Here is a 20444-nt window from a genome sequence, read left to right as displayed (position 1 = left end):
GGATAAGCCCTGGGTAAATGTTAGCCTGCTACAAGCCTGTCAAACCTCTTTACTGTTCTGTTTAATAATTCAAAAGTAGGAGTCACTAAGTTTTGATAAATAACATCTCTGTGGGGAGCTTACTAGGTTGATGTCTTTTGTGTGTTTGCCTTTCTAGTTTCCCGGCCCGCTACATATCAGGGGTTCATCTTCTCCATTATTGGTAACCCAGTGGCAGTCTTTTCCTGCCATCATCACTGCTGTTTCTGAGCTGTCTGCAGAGTGGAAGTGACCTTGAAGGCCTTCCCTCGCTTCCGTGCAGCTTCTGCACTAGCTTTCTGCCAGCTTTCATACCATCTTCATCCATCTTGGTTTATGGCCTCAGGAGGAGAATCTAACTTGCACACTGCATTGTGAAGCTAGATGTATTTTATATTGTCTCAGAATATGTCCCAAGTTTTTTTAAACTCATTTGTATAGTTCCTAGAGATTTTTTCACTTATTTTTTCTTGGTAGCAGTAATAAGCCGTCAGGGGTAATTCTTTGATGGTTTTCCCCTTCATACTTATTTTATAAGTACATTGAAACATAATTCTATTACACTTAAAAGGTTTTCCATATCATTTGTATGGATGAAATATACTTCTTACAAAACATGTCATAGGAACAGATGATATGTCACACTTTAAGCTTTGTTAAATTTTCAGAAAAACAAAGAGGTTTTACCTCCTGTATGTGGTAGTTTAAAAAAAATTATTCGTTTTATAATCAGTTTCATCATAATGGTTGGCATTTACCTTTAGTACTATACTAAGGTAATGATGATAGTAATTATAAAAAGTATTTCCCTTAATCTCATTGTATACTAGGAACTCACATAAACACGTTCTGTATTTTTACTATGTTACTACTAATTAATAAACCTGTAAGGTAGGTACTACTTACTATTCTCATTTTACATATGAGAAAACAGGTACAATATATTTTGTGACTTGCCCAAGATTCCCAAGTTAGTAGAAGTAGCTGGATTTTGCCCAAGACAGTCTGGCTCCTGAGCTGACACTTAAACTTCAAGCTATACTGCTTCTCTGTTTAAAAATAAAAGCTGATATCTACTTTGGACAGCATTAAAATTTATGATTTGAAGGCATTTTCTAGTTTCTGTGTCTCTAAAATGTGGGTCAGCCACAATCCTGAGGAGCAAAGTTCTTGGAGACTTAACATGACATGATAACCTGAGGCTTTGTATAGTTGTGAAATGTTTAAATGCATAAACCAGATCCCAGCTGGGCGTGGCTCAGAGGTTGAGTGTCGACCTAGGATCCAGGCGATTGGGGTTGGATTCCTGGTCAGGGCACATGCCCGGGCTGCAGGCTCGATCCCCAGTAGGGGGCGTGCAGGAGGCAGCTGATCAATGACTCTCTCATCATTGATGTTTCTATCTCTCTATCCCTCTCCTTTCCTCTCTATGAAATCAATAAAGATATATTTAATAAAAATAAATGCGTAAACCAGAAATTTTCATGTTTAGTTTGATTAAAAATTCTGAGAAAGTAGCAAGCCTTGCTAAAAAAGCATCTTCAAGGACTAACATTGTGGTTTGTATTTACAAATGAAATTTTCCGATCATGTATCTGCTATATTGCTTTTTTCTTCAAGGAGAACTATTCTAAAAGTTACCTGATAAAATACCATGTTAAAAATATGCTGGCAAAAAATAATTACCCATTTTACACACATGTAATTAAAATAATATCTGGAATGTCTGTTCTGTACCCCAAATTGAAATGAAACAAATAGCAACATGTGTTTGAATCAAAGCTGAAAGTAAAAAATATATATATATATATTTGTACAGATGAGCTACTTAAGTTTAGAGTCAAATATGTAAGTCATGATTATATATTAGAAGCTCAGTGAAGTACAAATAAAATGAAGAATTCATAGTTTGTCAACACAATCCGAAGCAAAGAGTTTAAAACATAACTAATGCTATGGACTCATGGCCTTCACCTATGGTTTAGAATATAGATAAATACCATCTCCTGGAATACCCTTCCCAGATTATTCTGCTGAAGATGAGTCCTTGGACTGTGTTTGTGGTCCCACTGGAGTTTCTGGGACATTGGCTCTCATAGATTGCTCCCTCAGAGGCCCTGGGACAGTTGTCATTCTACTGAGCCTCTGCACCCAGGATCTTCTGGGTATTTTACCAGTTGGGATACAAAAGACCAACCACATCAGGGAGGTGGGAAATCCAAGAAAATATAAGGAAATGCTTGGTTTTACAAAGCAGTAAATTTAATTTTTATTCCTTATATGTGTCTGTTTTTGTCACAGAACCATGCTTTAGCAGTCTTAAGAATTTTTAATTCCCTGAAGCTACCATTACAGGTGGTATTTCTTCTAATGGCTTTTCTCAGCAATGTCCTTCCAAGACATTGTCATGGATTATTATGAAAGATGTGGAAAAGAATATAAAGTATTGGTATCATCAAAGAGTGCAATGTCAGTAAATTGTAGTCAGGAGATGAGAAGCAGATTTGTATTAAATCTTCATGAGTCATTCTGTACAGCAATCGGCAGAGTTTGAGTGGTAGATAGTGTAAGGCAAGGAGAGATTAAAAATGGAATAGAAATAAATATTATTTGGATATCTATGAAGTAACATGTACATGCTACTTGTATTTACATACTTTATATTTTAATTCCCATAAGAACTCTATAATATAGGGATTAGTGTACCTTTTTCAAAGACCAGGAAGCTAAGTATAAAATCTTATACCTAGCAATCAGCAGAATCAGGAATCAAATCCCAGTCCTTATTGAAATAATTATAATCATACTAGTATATTAACATTTATCACCTTTTTAAAATGTAGAAAATACTGTTATGTTAATACATATAAATATTTCACTCTTCTTTCTCACTGATGCAGTTGTTTCATTGGGATGGAATTTTCTAGGAAATCCAGCTCTCCGCCCAGTAGGGTCTCACAGAGTGAAAGTACACAGAGTCTTCTCACATAATCCCAGCTAAGTTTTGCAGGTTCTATGAGTGAAACTTGTCATCAAACAAAGTGGGTCAGCCTTTTGAGACTGATTGAGGCTACTGACATTCACAAGAGGCTGATATGTAGAATGCAATTCTGAGTTATTAGTTTACTATCAGAAATACAACTATTAAGCCAACTGGAAATTTGATTTCCATTATATTTTATTTTTGTAGGCAAATCTACAAATTATAGTAAGAAATTTGTTTCATGACAACAGAGTCAAGTCAATGATAATAGGGAGGGCAACTATGATGCTCTTGCCATTGTGATAAACTCTTTATTTAGGTTATTTAATTCTCATAATGGTATTATGTGAATATCTATTTTATATATAAAGAATGGGAGACTCTGAGAGTTCAAGAAACTTTCTCAAGTTTACATAGCTGATAAGGATCAGAGCCAGAATTTAAACATAAATCTATCTGATTTAAGAGCAAATGATCTTAATCATGACCTAGTACTGCCTCTCAGACATCACAATAAACCCCTTGAGGGCAGGAAGAGTCTTAAAAATATTAAGATCTCCCAGTGGAAGAGTGTCTATGTTATGTCTCACGCTTTAAGTTCAACCTTTATGCCGTGCCCTAATTCTCACATCAATACCATGAACTAGATACTTGCATTGTCATTTTATAGAAAAGAAAACAGAAGCTCAAATATGAAATTGTTTCCTAGGACCACATCGCTCATAAGCAGCAGTACCGAGGAGGACTTCATACCTTACTGTGAAACTTGCAGTCGTTCTAGTGCTGCATGTTACCTTTCTGTCAGGCACCTGTTAGATAGAAATAACCCTCACCAGGTGCGAGTCATACCATAGCCCTTCATATTATCGTATTTAATCTTCATAACATTCCTAGAAATGGGAATCGTTCATTATCCTCATTTAATGGATAAGTAAACTTAGTCCGAGAAAAGTTAAGTAATCTGCCCCAGGTCACACAAGTAGTTACTGGTGCATATAGGATATAAACCAGGCAGTCTGGCTCTAGAACCCTATATTCTACTGTCTGTTGGGTGATCTTAATAGCAAGTGATAACCAACTCTATGGCCCGATGCATTCAATTTCATTCTGGAAATAGTTTATCCACGGGCAGCAGACTTGCTCTCCCGTACATGGGTGAGGAAAATGAGGAAAAGGAAATGTATTCCTATAGAGCTAGATGGGTTTTGTTATTATCAGTGTTCTTTGAAATAGCCTTAGTTCAAACTCTATAATGAATATGTTTGGCTCAAAGCTCCTCTAGCTACCCTAATTCCAGTTTGCCTCCCTTGAACTCTCTCCCCATCAATTTGTCAGAACTTGAGTATGCCTAGCATTATGAAAACATTATAGTTGTAATGTCTGGGTGAGGTTCAGAGGAGAGTAGAACAGAAATGGTGCCATGAGAGAACAGAAATGGTACTTCAGGGAGCCAGGTGAACTCACAGACAAAACTCATATTCTTGTTATAAAAGTGGCTTAGAGATAAGACATAATAGTTATCAGGGACTTCCACTATTCATCAATAAGAACATTCTGTGGAAACTAGGTATTTAGGTAAAATTCTAAACTTAATAGCAGGGCCTCTCACTAGACCTAAGTCCTACCAATGGAAAGGAACTTATTGAAGAAGGAAAAACACCGGGAACCCTGGAAAAAATGAATCATTCAATTCTGCTATGTGAGCAAGCCAGAAAAAAGAAGTCACATGCAGTGTTGGAAACTGCTAGAATTAAAAAACCCATATTTAAGAAAGCATGGCGCAAGAATGGTTAGGAGCTCATATATTAATATAGTGAAGATTTCACAAAATGAAAGGGAGATTGTCAAAAATGGACTTCAGACCGTGGAAACTCAGGTGGTGCTAATGAAGATGAAAATTGTGGGGTACATAAAAAGGTTTGTACAGCTCCCCAGGAAGCTCACCAGTGAACGTGAGGACACATAAGGTGATGGAACTAGTGGCATATGAGAAAGAATGAGGATGGAATAATAATGCAGACACTTCAGAAAATTGCCAGTGAGTTTAAAGCAAAACTGGGATTGAGAAAAATTCCAAAGGAAACAAAAGGAATTATGTAAAATCATGTTCAAATCAAGAAAGATGAAAGGAAGGTCTGCTGCTTGGGGCTGAGAGTGACATGTTAACAGAGGACCAAGAGAAAGCTGCATGACTCTACTCCACTTAACTTTCCTGCTTCGACAGGAAAGAGAATGATTTTCACTGTGAAAAGGAAATGAACCCCATGGAAAAGAGAATGCACCTACCAACCTTGATTACACCCTGCATTATTGTGAGGACCTCAAATCAGCATTGCTGAAATAATTACTGGGTTATTCCTGCTATTGAATAAAAACATATATTTCAAGCACTCCACAACTCAGGTACTCGTGAAAGAAACTCTACAAGGTTGATGATCTTTCCACAGTTATAGTGAATAGAAGGTAGATATTAAATATAACGGAGTCTCTTCAGATACCCCAGTGACACCATTTGCTTTTATTTTTTAAATTATTATTATATTTTTTTAAATCCTCACCTAAGGATATTTTTTCCATTGCTTTTCAGAGAGGGTGGAAGGGAGAGAGCGAGAGAGACACATCCATTGGTTCCCTCCCGCATATGCTCCAACTGGGGCTGGAGACAAGCCTGCAACTGAGGTACATGCCCTTGTCTGGAATTGAACCCTGGACCTTCTGTCCACAGGCCAATGCTCTAACCACTTGGCTAAACTGGCTAGGGCAACACCATTTGCTTTTTTTAAAATATATCTTTTTTCTTTTTTTTTGCCATTCTTTTTGTGGTTGTTCAAAATATTACAGATGTCCCTTTTTCTTCCTAATGACCCGTTCCATCCCGTCCCACACCCCTCCCCAGTCCCTCTCCCCACCATTGTCCGTGTCCTTGGGTTGTGTATATATGCATATAAATTCTTTGGTTAATCTCTCCCCCTCCACCCACCCACCCACCCACCCTCCTCCATCCCTCTGAGATTTCTCTGTCTCTTCCATGCTTCCATGTCATTGAATTATGTCTGTTCATTACTTTATTAAGTTCTTTAGATTCCACATATAAGTGAAATCATGTGATGTTTGTCTTTCTCTGACTGGCTTATTTAGCTTAGCATAATATTCTCCAGGTCCTTCCATACTGTCCCAAAGGGTACAAGATCCTTCTTCTTTACAGATTCGTAGCATTCCATGGTGTGAATGTCCCACAACTTTTTTATCCACTCATCTACTGATGGGCACTTGGTCTGTTTCCAGATCTCAGCTATTGTAAATTGTGCTGCTATGAACATAGGGGTGCATATATTCTTCTGATTAGTGTTTCAGGATTCTTAGGATATATTCCTAGAAGTGGGATCACTGAGTCAAAAGGCAGCTCCATTTTTAATTTTTTGAGGAGCCTCCATACTATTTTCCATAATGGCTGCACCAGTCTGCTTTAAATATATCTTCTTTGTCTTCAGAGAGGGGAAGGGAGAGGGAGAGAGAGAGAGAAACATCAATGATGAGAGAGTCATTGATCAGCTGCCTCCTGCACGCCCCCGACTGGAGATGGAACTCACAACCCAGGCATGTGCCCTGACCAGGAATCAAACCACAATCTCCTGGATCCTAAGTCGATGCTCAACTGCTGAACCATGCCCAGCCAGGCAACACCATTTGCTTTTAAATGAGATTATTTGGTATAACTTGTTCTTTTTGAACTCATATTGTCCTAAGGATACCTAATTAGAGTTCATAATTTTTTTCATAATCTTTCAGTAACCTTTATGCTAAATATCTTATGCTATTTAGACGTTAAAGTGACCAGTTATTAAAGCATACAGATTGTGTCCTGCTCATCAAATCTGTAGTTGATATGAACTTGGGAATAACAGAATCTTAAGGTTGCAGAAAGGACTGACTGTAGATGAAACATAATAGGAAGGGGAAAAAACCTTTTTAAAAAAAAGTTTTTAAGGAAAATGGTTGCATTATGGATTAGTAGAAATTAAAGAAGGCTGAGCATTTCTTGATGATGAAGATTATACTTTATCAGTCTCTGTATCAAAATTGTCTTATATGGTTATAATAATGATTTATAGTTCAAATGTCAAAACTACCAAAAACTTAATGTAATCTTGAACTGCACTAAAATCAGTGTAGTCTCCCTGTTACACACTCTCCTGGAATGGATCACCCATATATACACCTTTCACAAAGACCTGTAGAGTGATACTAGACTTCCTGGGCTTAACACCCAAATGCCTTCTGGATATCCTGGGTGCCCCTTGGATGTCTAAAACTGAGCTTATTTTTGAATTTCCAAACAGACCTATTTCTTCTTTTACATCCTATGTATATCAGTCTAGATTGGCTAGGCTATTCTTATGTAACCAATACCCAAAAACCTCAATAACTTAAGACAATAAAGGTTTATTTCTAGCTTATGATTTATGAGAATAGTCTGCAGAGAGTGGTCTCTGCTTCCTATCATCAACATTCTTATTCCTGGATTCAGACTGTTATGGTTATTTAATGTTGTGAAACAAACCATCCCAACATTTAGTGGCTTAATACAATAATCATATTACTTCTTCTCATCATTCTATGGATTGAATGGGCTCAGTGCATGGGCCTTCCACTCTGCAGTCTTCTGGGGCATTGATTGGCTGGATTTCCAGCATGGGTCACTCACATGGCAATTAATGCTGAATACTGTCTGGGAGCTCCAATGGCACTGTTTCTGGACAACCTTCATGTAGCCTGTTTACGTGGCCTGAGCTTCTCGAGGTATGGCAGCGGGGTTCCCAGAAGTCATGTCCCAGGAACCCAGAGGTCATGTCCCAAGAGCAAAGGTTCCAAGAGGGGGGCAATGGAAGTTGTCAATCCCCATTAAGACTAGACCTGAGATTGGTACAGTATCATTTCTGCTACATTCGCTTAGTTTAAGCAGTCAATCCTATAATTCACAGGGTGGAAAACTAACCTCCACTTCTTAATCATGAAAGTTAAAAGAATTTGTCACCATCTTTAGTCCATAGGCTGACAGAACAACCACTGTCTAGAATTTGCTTATAATCTCAACAGTTTATGAAAGAGAGAACTCAGCAGGCATTCACATCAGCAAAGAAATCATCCTGCAAGTGACACATTTTACTTCACCTCACAATTCCTTGAATAAAATTGCTCTAATGATTGCACTCAACCACAAGGATTCAAGAAAGTATGATTCAATTATGCATCTTGAAGAGAAAAGAACAGAATATTTGGTAAAGAGCACTAATGAGAACCACACCACATCTTGGTTGTGAATGGGCTTGATGAATGGAATTCTTACTGCACATAGATTAAAGGTATAAACCTCAAATTTGTCACTCTTCATCATTACCCACAACCAAGAAGTTGGCACTTACTATTGATTTTCTCTCTTACTTATAGCTCCAGTTTGTTTTCTCCTCTCAAATTCCACTGCTGCCCCCATTAGCCATTGCCCAAAACATCACCATGACTTACTTGTCTCCCTTTCTTCTTGGTGGGCTGCCCTTTGTTTTACAAACCAGACCCAGAAAGAGCTTTATAAACTGTAAACATAATCATATAAAATCACATAAAATCATAATTAAAAAAATATATATTAATTGTAAATTCATCTGCTTAATATCTTTCATTAATTCAGGACATACTTACTGAAAAATCTCCTATGGACCAGGCACTGTGCTACTTTCTGCCAAAATAAATTTTACAATTTATTTTGTAAAATTGTTATCAACTTTAAAAAATTTAATATGGCTCATAACACATATAAAACCAAGAGCACTAGACCACTTCTCTAACTTCATTAAAATCTTTTTTTGTTCATTCTTGTTGCTTTGTCTTCTTTATACAATGTGCTATTTTTTTGCAATAGAAAATTTTTTATTTTATTAATTTCACGTTAAGACTGTCTAATTTGTTGGCTTCTGTTTCTCTTGTTATTGTGTGCTCCCTTTAGTAAAATTGCTTTTATGATCTTTTTTCTAAATTATTGAATTGAATGCTTAGTTCATTTATTTTCATTTTTAGTCTTCTAATGATAGAGGCGTTTCAGGAAGTGAATCTAACAGTTGCTAAAACTTTAGCTACTTCTTATATTTTTATGTGTAGTATACATTTTAATTATACAAAATAGTCTATAATTGCATTTTTATATTACAAAGAAATTTATTTATGTATAAATGGAGAAAAGTAGGGCAAAAAAGAAATTACTGAAATTTCATTACTAAAACATTAACATGTATTTTTCCTCATGTACCTTTCTGAGCAATGGGTCATATTTTTGAACAATGGAGTCAGTCCATTCACACTATTTTATAATTATATTTTTTTTACTTAAGAGCAGATTGTGAACATTTTTCATGTCAAAAAATATGTATGTATGTGCTTTGTGTATCTTTATGTTTTTTGAAAAGGAGGGTGTTTCAGTACAAGGACACACCATATTCTGTTTGAGTCTTTCTGATTTTAAGGTATTAAGATTGATTCCAAATTTTTTATTAATAAAAGCACTTTTGACTATCTGTATTCATATACTTATATACACTATCATCAAATTATTTTCACAGATATATTCTTAAATCTGGAGTTTGGGAATCAAATGATATTCACGTTTAAGGTTTTTGACATCAGGTGACAATTTTTCCTCTCTGAAGGTATACCAATGTGTTCTTCCACTAGCAAAAAATGAAAATGTCTTTTTTCTCACCTCACATCAAACTTGGTGTTATCATTCTTTTCAATTTTTTACCAATCCAATAGGTTAAAAAGTCTACTTATATTGTTTTAGTATTCATTTCTTTGATTACTAATGTTTGTATTAATTTTATTGTGTTCTTTTTAATTATTAGTTTCTGACTTTTTCTTTTATATATTCCATTCTCTGCCTCACAAAGAATTTACTTTGTTACTCTTTTGCTTCTTTAGTGGCATGCTTAGTTTATTTTAATTTTGCTGCACTTAATAATTATAATTACTAGAATATTCATTTGAGATCAGTTGGCTTTACCCTATAAGATTTGATTTGTAATGCCAATGTTTCTATTTTCTAAATATGTGAGATATTCTTTTATATAAATTATTTTTTGGTAAAGATTTTATTGAAATATCATTTAGTCAATGGTCAACTTTATTCCCTCTCAAATCTAGAGTTAAAGATCAAATTGATATTTTCAATATTTAATTAAATGTACTACATTGAATAGGTATTTTGCTTATATGTTTTTCTTTTGGACAGAGATTTACTAAATTTAGTTTATCTGATTATCACAGAGCATTTACTCCAGACACCACCTGATTTACACCACTTATCACTCAATAACTAAGTCTTCCAAATTCAGAATCATCATCATCTAACCCTTTCTAGTCACCTTGCAATGGTTCCTGATCTGAATAGTAGTCTCTGAATAGTTGCAGAAAGAGAGAAACTAAGAAGGCAGAGGTAGAAGGGCAGAACAAGGGCTCTGGTTATTAGTGAAAATAGTTCTTATGTAGCTCAGGATGGCTGACTACTTTTCTGGTCCACATACCTCTTACATCCTAAAATTAGTAATCATCAAAGGGGATATATTATATAGAAAGAATCAAAGTATATTTCTAGTGTCCTTGTGATAACTTGAAAAAGAATAAGTACAGCTGATATGTATACATTTATAATAATTATTATGTCCTAATAAAGTATATTTCTAATTTCTTTGTGCTAACTTGTAAAAGAATATGTATGGCTTATAAATATATATATATGTGTGTGTGTGTGTATATATATTTAGAATAATTATTATGTCCTAATGTTATGCATACTCAAATGGATTATATAATATACAGAGAATCAAAGTACGTTGATTGTTTCCTTAGGCTATGAGTATGAAGTATGAATCATACAAATTAAGCATATATGCTTTTTAATCCATTGCAACTATTGATTTAGTGAACAGAACTCTATGAGAATTTATCATACATATTTTTCCCTAACCTGAGTTGTGACACCTGTGGCATTTAAAAAAATTGTTTCTGTTGAAATCATTATGGGAATTACTAAGATGGATACTTGGAGGAGTTGTATCAGAGCTAGCTAGTGCTAAATTAATTCTCCGACCAAGTCACTGTAAATTAAGTTCACCAATTCATGTCATCTTAAAAGTTTAGATTCCTCTCTCTTTACCTTGAGTTTAATACTTTTTCAAATCTATAGAACTATTAATAAGTGTTTTAAATAAAATGACTCATGTATTTCTTAAATATAATACATTTTATTTATTGAGATAAGAAAGTACAAAAATGGAAAATTATTCTCAGGGCCATATAAGAGGCAACCAATCGATGTTTCTCACATCAGTGTTTCTCTCTCTCTCATCAATAGACATATCCTTGGGTGAGAATTAAAAAAAAAAAAGAAAAATTATTCTTAAAATTCTATTACATGTTTGGTTTAAAATAAGAAAGAGGAAAGAAAGGAAAGCACAGTCATGAGAAATAAATAGAATAAATAGGTTGATATAAAACAAATTGTGCTAGTCAAAAAGCTGGTTGCTTTTTGATAGCTTTACCGCTTTTAGTAAATGAACAGAGTAGAGTAGATGTAATACACCTTGACTTCTAGCAAAGTACTGGAAACAATGCCATGTGAAATTTTGATTGTAAAATTAATTTAAGTTGGCTTGGAAAACACTGTTAAATGAAATGTAAGCTAGTTGAAAGAAAATACAAAGAAGAGTGTTGATTAATGTCTACAAACTAATAAAGTGGGTGAGCTCTTCAGTTAAATGTCGTAGATGTGGGTGTTGGGTTGAGTTACCACTAAATGTTTTATTATCTTTAGGAAAAAGAATAGTGTGAGGCTGACTGAATTAGAGCAGATAATTTATCAGGAGACAACAATGATTACAGAAAAACTATATAAAGACATGAGTTTATTTTAGAGAAAAAAGAAAACAATACAATTCTATTTAAAGAGTCCATCTTTTCATCACAAAAGGCAATTCTATGAAGTGTCAATGCTTAAAGACCTTCAAACTATGGAATTTCTCAAAACCAGTTAAGACACAGGCTTCGCTAAGTAATGTCTTAGTGAGGCATAAGCACCATTTCAACCCAGTTAGTAGCTGTAATCTAGCCCAAATGAGAAAGTGATGGTGAATTCTTAGCCAGAGGATATAAAGTTGTAACTACTACTTACCATCCTATGAAATTTAACTAGAAAACTGGCAGTCTCTGGAAGCTGTTGGGAAGGAGAGGAAAGGGAGAATTGTAAGGAAGGGGAGATAATTACATTCTTAACTATGGGAATAATTTGATAAGATTATAGATAACTGAAAATTATTTTTAAAAATAAAAGTATCTTATATCTAGATGAAATATAGTTGAATGTAAAAGTAAACATTTTCAAAGCAATTTTCAAAACATTTTCATGCTAATGGAAAGCTAGTCAGCTGTTAGGTAAATGAAATATTTTCAGTTAAAACAAGAATACTATTATTACTAAACTGGATTAGTCTTACTATAAATTAAGCATGCAAAAGTAAAAAGATAGGTTGAAAAAATTTGAGGATTTCTGCTCTTTCCCAGTGCTAGTGAGTTGGCAAAGTTTTAATTTAGAAGACAGTGTAGATTCCATCTAAAAAAGAGAAACAGAGACAGAGAGAGAAAGAAAAGGTTTTGGTTACATTCATTAAACACATATTTTTTAATATTTATATGTGCACTGATTTTTATTTTATGGCAGGTCCCAAACATGATTAAAACAGAGTATATTAGTTTTCTATGTCTGTCTTAACAAATTGCCACAAAATGATTAATTTAAAACAACAGAAATCTATTCTCTCACAGTTCTGGAGGCCAGACGTTCTAAATCAAGATGTAGCAGGGCTGCACTGCCTGTGGAGGCTCTAGGGTAGAATTCTTTTTTTTAGCTTCTGGTAACCACAGGCTCTCTTTGACTTATGGCAGCATCACTCCATGCCCTCGTTGCCTCCTCATCAGTCTGTCAAATCTCTCTCTGCCTTACTCTGATAAGGACAGTTATCATTGGATTTAGGGCCCACTCAGTAACCTAGGATAATACTTTCATTCCAAAAGCCTTAATTTAATTACATCTGTAAAGACCCCTTTTCCAAATAAGGCAACATTTACAAGTTCCAGGGATTAGAATTTTATATCTTTGGATAACCATGATTTAGCCTTCCTGAAAGCACATTTTCTATAAAGCATTTTAAAATTAGGTTTCTATCACGGCATTAATATATATAAGGCCATTGCCTTTTCTTTTAATAAATATTTTATAAACACAAAGAGTGTTTATAGCAGAATCAGATGTTTTCCACTTTAGGAAAGTGGTTATGAAAATGTAATCCATCTGTTTGTTCCAAATTAGGATCCAGATATCATCTCCAGTGCATATTCTCTTCACGCTGTTTTGCAATCTGGCACAAAAGTCTATTGATTCTGTTTCTGAAATGGATCTCAGATGCTCCCCATTTCTGCTAATCCTCACTGAAATTCCCTTAGTGAAGTCCAAATAATTTACTTTAGGACTATTGCCTTCTTAAGAACCTTAACCCTATCATTCGCCTTTACACAAACAGCAAATACCTATATTTGTCAAACAGACATTATCGTGTTCTCTACTTAATAATCTCTCTAACTTTCAGATATGTAAATGAAGGCCAGACTTCTTTTAAAAGATACAAGGCTTCTCATAAATTGCTAATCTCTGTGCTCATCTGTAGCTTTATCATTTAACATTTCTCTCCTTACTCCTTAATACTACAGACACACACACACACACACACACACTCCCCTGATGTTCTAGTCACACAGAATTGCTCAGTTTTTTGAACACTTGCTCACATTATTCTCTGAAACTAGGGTGCTCTTCCCTTTCTTTTCTACTTTAAAATTTTCTGCATCGCTCAAGTCAAATATTACATTTTACTTTTTCCTAGTCTTTACTCTCTATACTCTATTACTATGGGTGTCATATTTTACTGTTTAATTATTTGTCTGTGTGATTTATCATTTACACCATGACTACCATGAAGGCTAGGCTGGCTTTTCTCTTTCTTTATATCCCCTGTTGCTTCTGAGAGAGCCTCATTGATAATGCCCAATTTGTAAGATAACTTCGAAAACATCTGTAGGATATACATAACCTTCAAAGAGTACTAATCATTGGATGGGTATATAATACATAAGTAGATAGTACTCTGGGTTGGTGTCTATATTACACCTCTGCTCAAGGCCCTCCAATGAGCCATCATATTCTTTATTAGCCTTGGTGGTGGACACATGGGTATTTACTTGAGAAAATTTGCCCTTTCTGATCTCGCCTTAAGCCAGTTTCCTAAGTTTTCAGAGTCCTTTATAATCTATTCCTACCTTCTGTATTCAGCCTTATTTCCCATCATTTCCCCACTGGAACCATTTGCTATCCTTTCTTTAATTTTATTTCTGCACTGTAAATAGTAACATGATTTATCAGTTTTCCTCTTCATGTTATAATGTAGTAGCCATTTATATTAGTATATAGTACAGTTATGTAAATGTGACTTATAGACATGCTCATTTATTGTCTCTCCAACAAGATGTTGTCAACTCTGAACAGGAACCATCTTTTACATCTTTGTACTCCAAAGGGCTTTTTTCTTGATTAATGGATCTTGTTTATTTCCCTAAATCTAAATTAACATAGAGAGTATGAATTCTCTAAGTGAATCTTTGCTGTGGTAGTTAGCCCTACCAGTGTTGTTCACACAGAGAATTAGCCTAAATACCTAAATCATCCATGGTATATAATTACTTAACTTTTTTCCTGTGCAACTTGACTGGTAATAGCTATGTACCACTCTTAGGAGAATTGAGGAAATGGTAAAAAAAAAAAATCATTTTTGTTGTTCTGTAATTCAAATGAGGAATGCCAGTTGGGAAGTCAAGTAGCAAATTCCTTTTATTTAAATAATAAAAGTATTTGCAAGGAAATAGATTTAGAAATGCTTGAAACAGTAGGTAGATTTTCAAAGATTTACATATAATACAGAAGGCTTATTAGGGTAGTTTCTTGCTATCATGTATTATCTTTTTTTTTCCTCATTAAACTTTAACGGGTCTCAAAATTCTGTGAAAGATTTTTGGTCAAGTTGTTTCCATTAAAAAGTACTGATTTTAAAAACTAATAACTTAAAAACTGCCACACACACAAAAAAAACACAAATGGTCCACAAAACATTCTCCTTCCCTTCTGAAGGTTTTACGATGCATTGTAATCATTAACCAGTCTTTTACTATTAAACTTAAATGGCCAATTGAGACAAACAGTTCTGAGACCGTTCTTCCACCACTGATTAAGACTGGGGTGGCAGGTATTGGGGATAATATTTATTTAGCCTTCCAAGCTTTCTGGGCAGACTTGGTGACTTTGCCAGCTCCAGCTGCCTTCTTGTCCACTGCTTTGATGACACCAACAGCAACTGTCTGTCTCATGTCACGAACAGCAAAACGGCCCAGAGGAGGGTAGTCAGAGAAGCTCTCAACATACATGGGCTTGCCAGGCACCATATCAACGATGGCAGCATCACCAGATTTCAAAAACTTAGGGCCATCTTCCAGCTTTTCCCCAGAACGACGATCAGTCTTCTCCTTCATCCCAGTACATTTGCAAGCAATATGAGCTGTGTGACAGTCCAGCACAGGTGCATATCAGCACTGATTTGGCCTGGATGGTTTAGGATAATCACCTGAACTGTGAAGCCAGCTGCTTCCATTGGTAGGTCATTTTTGCTGTCATCAGCCATATTGCCACGACACACATCTTTGACAGACACACTCTTGACATTGAAGCCCACATTGTCCCCAGGAAGAGCTTCACTCAAAGCTTCATGGTGCATTTCAACAGACTTTACTTCAGTTGTAACATTGACGGGAGCAAAGGTGACCACCATGCCGAGCTTGAGAGCACCAGTCTCCACTCGGCCCACAGGGACAGTACCAATACCATCAATTTTGTAGACATCCTGGAGGGGTAGACGCAGGGGCTTGTCAGTTGGACGAGTTGGTGGTAAGATGCAATCCAGAGCTTCAAGCAGTGTGGTTCCACTGGCATTGCCGTCTTTACGGGTGACTTTCCATCCCTTGAACCAAGGCATATTAGCACTTGGCTCAAGCATGTTGTCACCATTCCAACCAGAAATTGGCACAAATGCTACTGTGTGAGGGTTGTAGCCAATTTTCTTAATGTAGGTGCTGACTTCTTTAACAATTTCCTCCTATCTCTTCTGGCTGTAGGGTGGCTCAGTGGAATCCATTTTGTTAACACCAACAATCAGTTGTTTCACACCCAGTATGTAAGCCAGAAGGGCATGTTCACGGGTCTGCCCATTCTTGGAGATACCTGCTTCAAATTCACCAACACCAGCAGCAACAATTAGGACAGCACAGTCAGCCTGAGATGTGCCTGTGATCATGTTTTTGATGAAGTCTCTGTGTCCCGGGGCATCAATGATGGTCACATAATGCTTGCTGGTCTCAAATTTCCACAGGGAGATATCAATGGTGATACCACGCTCACGTTGAGCTTTCAGTTTATCCAAGACCCAGGCATACTTGAAGGAGCCCTTCCCCATCTCAGCTGCCTCCTTCTCAAAATTTTTGATGGTTCTTTTGCCGATCCCACCACATTTGTAGATCAGATGGCCAGTAGTGGTAGACTTGCCGGAATCTACATGTCCAATGACGACAATGTTGATATGAGTCTTTTCCTTTCCCATTTTGGGTTTGTTAGTGGTGGTTTTCAAGACACCTGTGTTCTGGTGGCAAACCCGTTGGGAAAAAAAAGGTCATGTATTATCTTAAGTGGAAAATTGTTTCCACGCCATTTCTTTTTTATTAAAATATGTTTTCATTGATTTTATAAGGTTTAAGTTAATAATTTTAAACTCAGAGGGCTTTGTGATTAAGATTAAATGAAATAATGAATGTAAATGTTCAGCACAATTTCAGGTGTGCAGTAACCCCTCCATAAATGGCAGTGTAACCAAATCCCAAGTTCGATGCCTGCTGCGACAAAAACCAAACCTTTGAGACAGATGCTGGTGAAAAAAGAAAGAGGTTTATTCCAGTGCCAGCATCTCGAGAAGATGGGGGACTCTTGTCCAAAGGTCATCTCCACATCTCAGTGCAGGCAGAGGTTTTTATAAGGAGGGAGAGAGAAAGCAGAACAAAGAAATCAAGGGGAGGGAGTTGAAAAGTTCTTTACATGCAGGCCTGCCCAGTCCATTCCGATAAGGATCTCGAAACTGGTCAAGTGATGGTCTGGTGTGTGTCATCTTGGTTCTATGTCATCCTAGTACTATGGTTGAAGGTCAGCAAATCTCCCAGAACTAGGATGACTGAACGTTGGAGACTGTATCTTTTTAAGTTCACTCCTAGTATTCCTGCACAAGCATGTTGTTTATCTACAAACTACATATTAGTCAGAGTCAGCATTTACAAAAACAATATCAAAAGAATGGTGAGGTGGGTTACAATCCCCACTGTTACAGTAGATACAATGATTGTTGTATTTATTCTCAAAAATTAATATCTTAGAATTTTAAGCCTATTTTCTGTATATCTGCGTTTTGAAAATAATTTAATATGTTTGAATCCAGAGAATTTGTTCTTACTTTAACCAAATTAATACCTCTTGAAATTAAATTTACATTTTAATAAATCTCCAAAATGGCTTTCATATAAAGAAAAGCACCTGATATCTCCAGTTTTAGCAGGGGATTATACAGAAAGGTCCTTATAATGACTGAGTCAATATTCCTGAGAAATAAACCTTGTTAAAGCTGCATCATACAAGGGAAGATTCTTATCTATTTCTCATCTAAGGATTCCAAAATTGTTTTTATAAATAAATCAGCTTCTCTCAGGTGCATTTACTTTGGATTTAGTAAAGGGAATTATTGATAAATTAAGCCACATTAATAATAAAATCCCATACATTTTTACTATATAGTTCATAAAATCTATAAACACATGTGATGGGATTCTAATATTGATTTTTAAATAGATTTTTATTAAAGAGCTAGAAGTACTCCTCAAAAGGCATGGCTAAGAGAATGGGCTCAGTTTTAGTCCATTTATATTCTAAATTTTCATTCCAAATTTTCTGATACTGCCTGAGTGTCTCTTCTGAATCCGTGTCTTTATTCTTTGGCTGAAAGCCTTGTGCCTCTGATTGCTCTCTTCTTCTTTGACTTTGGAGAGAGGTTACAATTTGTTCTCTGGGAGGATAACTTCTTGAGTAAGCTTCCAGCTGAATAGCATTTCTTCAGTTGGACAGAACATCCCTTTGTGAACTTCCTTTGTTACCTCCTGAATAATTCCTACTATGTACAGAATGTCAAGATTGATTAATGATGTTATCCTCAATAACCTGTGATCTGAATTGTTATCGGCAAGACAAGAATGATACCTGGTTATTTTCTACCTTAAGGAAGGATGTCTTAGAAAATGTGTCTGCTTTGCATAGAGAATATGATAGTAAAAATATGTTTTCATAGTAAGGTTTTATTGCATATAACATAAATGACCAACTCTTCTTGAAAGTTTATTCTGTCTCTGTACTTATTATTTTAACTAGGTCAAATTATATATTTAAATATAACATAATTGAATTAAGGGTCAACCAAAATGTTGACTATATAATATATTGATAAAAGTATAGATTGTCAAAGATATTTAAAAGTATTTGATGTGGATGCACTTTCACTCTTTCTGATTTCACAATCTGTCTGACTGTAGGTAATCACACACAGCTTATTCTGCCTCTTCCATTTTCTAAAGTTGGCCTTAGAAAGCCAAACATAGACTAGAGTAAATAAGTGAGAGATCTCTTTTTTCTATATCACTACACAGTTTTTCTCTATAGCAGATAAAAAGGTTTGTTCAAGCCCTGGCCAGTGTGGCTCAGTTGGTTGGCATCCTCCCATGCACTGAAAGGTTGCCAGTTTGATTCCTGGTCAGAGCACATGCCTGGGTTGTGGGCTTTATCCCCAGTAGGGGACATGCTGCAGGCAGCCAATCTGTTTCTCAATCTCTCTCCCCCTCTCCCTTCCTTTCTCTCTAAGGAAAAAAGAAAGAAAGAAAGAAAGAAAAAAAGAAAAGGTATATTCAACATGCATTTGTGCATGGCTTAGTCTACCAATACATCTGTTAAACCAGGCACAATGTATTGAGAGTAAATAAATATTTTGAATTAAAACTATTTATTTATCATCTACTATAATGTAGTCATACAAAAGTGCTGAAGGTATTGTAATGAATTAAAAGATGACTCCAGCCATCACTGGGGAAATAGACAATAAGTGAGTAAATTCTAGAATAATGCCCTAGATAGTAAGAACCAACAGAGACTTATTTGAGAGGCACTGCAAGAGCAAACTCATTATTGTTTTTCAAATGCGTTCTTAATTCTAATCTGAGGAAATTTAAGTCAATCAGTATATACAGAAAATCAGTTGTCCCCAATGGATATGAATCTCATATAACTATGCCTTTCCCCCAAAAGATTGCATTTTAACTAAACAGGCCTGATAAAAAGCTTGATACTAAAATGAGAATTTAAAATTGTGATCTATAGTGAGTTGAACACCCCCTTACACCTAGAAAAAATATATATCCATGAACTAAACCCCAGGCTTTATGAATGTGACCTTATTTTTTTTAAAAAAGTCTTTGTAGATATAATTAAGAAAAGGATTTCAGGATGAAGTCATCATGAATTACCCAGGTGGGCCATAAATCCGATGAAATTATGTCCCTATAAAGGAAAAGCAGAGGCAGATTTGAGACAGAGAAAGGAGAAGAGGTGATGGCCATGTGAAGAGGGAGGCAGATAGGAGTTATACAGAGAAGGAATGCCTGGAGCCACCAGAAGCTGGAAAAGGCAAGAAGGATTCCCCCCTAGAGCCTTTGGAAAGAGCACGGCCCTGCTGACACCTTGATTTCAGATCTATCCTCTGGAACTGTGACAGAACAAATTTCTGCTGTTTTAAAGTACTAAGTTTGTAGTAATTTGTCATGACAGCCACAGGAAACAAATCATGATCTAGTCTGATTTATTTTCCAAAGCACAGACAATTTTGAAAGTGTTTCCATCAGGTACCACAAAGATAAAAGTGCATACAGAAATGTCTTTCTGAATTGTGGTAGGGAAACATTTTTTTTTTTTAAGCTTTAAGATATAAAAGAAAATATTGGGGAAATGAAATAACATCCCTGAAATGTGTACATATGTGTACCACCTTATAGAAGCCTTGCGTATCCAGTCAATTTCAAAGGCAAAGGTGACCATTGATTGTCCATAAACCATTTTTTTCAATTATTTATTACTGCATTACAAAACACCCCTGAACTTTGATTG

The 20444-nt window shown here is 35.7% G+C and overlaps 1 protein-coding gene and 1 pseudogene across 2 annotated transcripts in view; one reads left to right on the top strand and one right to left on the bottom strand.

The window, feature by feature from the left end:
• GRID2 (glutamate ionotropic receptor delta type subunit 2) overlaps positions 1-20444 on the top strand; it is a 1226675-nt gene that overhangs the window by 844501 nt on the left and 361730 nt on the right. The gene's annotated exons all lie outside the window — the stretch shown is intronic.
• On the bottom strand, positions 15148-16836 carry LOC107531830 (elongation factor 1-alpha 1 pseudogene; annotated as a pseudogene).

Source organism: Miniopterus natalensis, chromosome 1, assembly GCF_054644295.1.
Source record: "Miniopterus natalensis isolate mMinNat1 chromosome 1, mMinNat1.hap1, whole genome shotgun sequence".
NCBI lineage: Eukaryota > Metazoa > Chordata > Mammalia > Chiroptera > Miniopteridae > Miniopterus > Miniopterus natalensis.
This window is presented reverse-complemented; position numbering and strand designations above follow the sequence as displayed.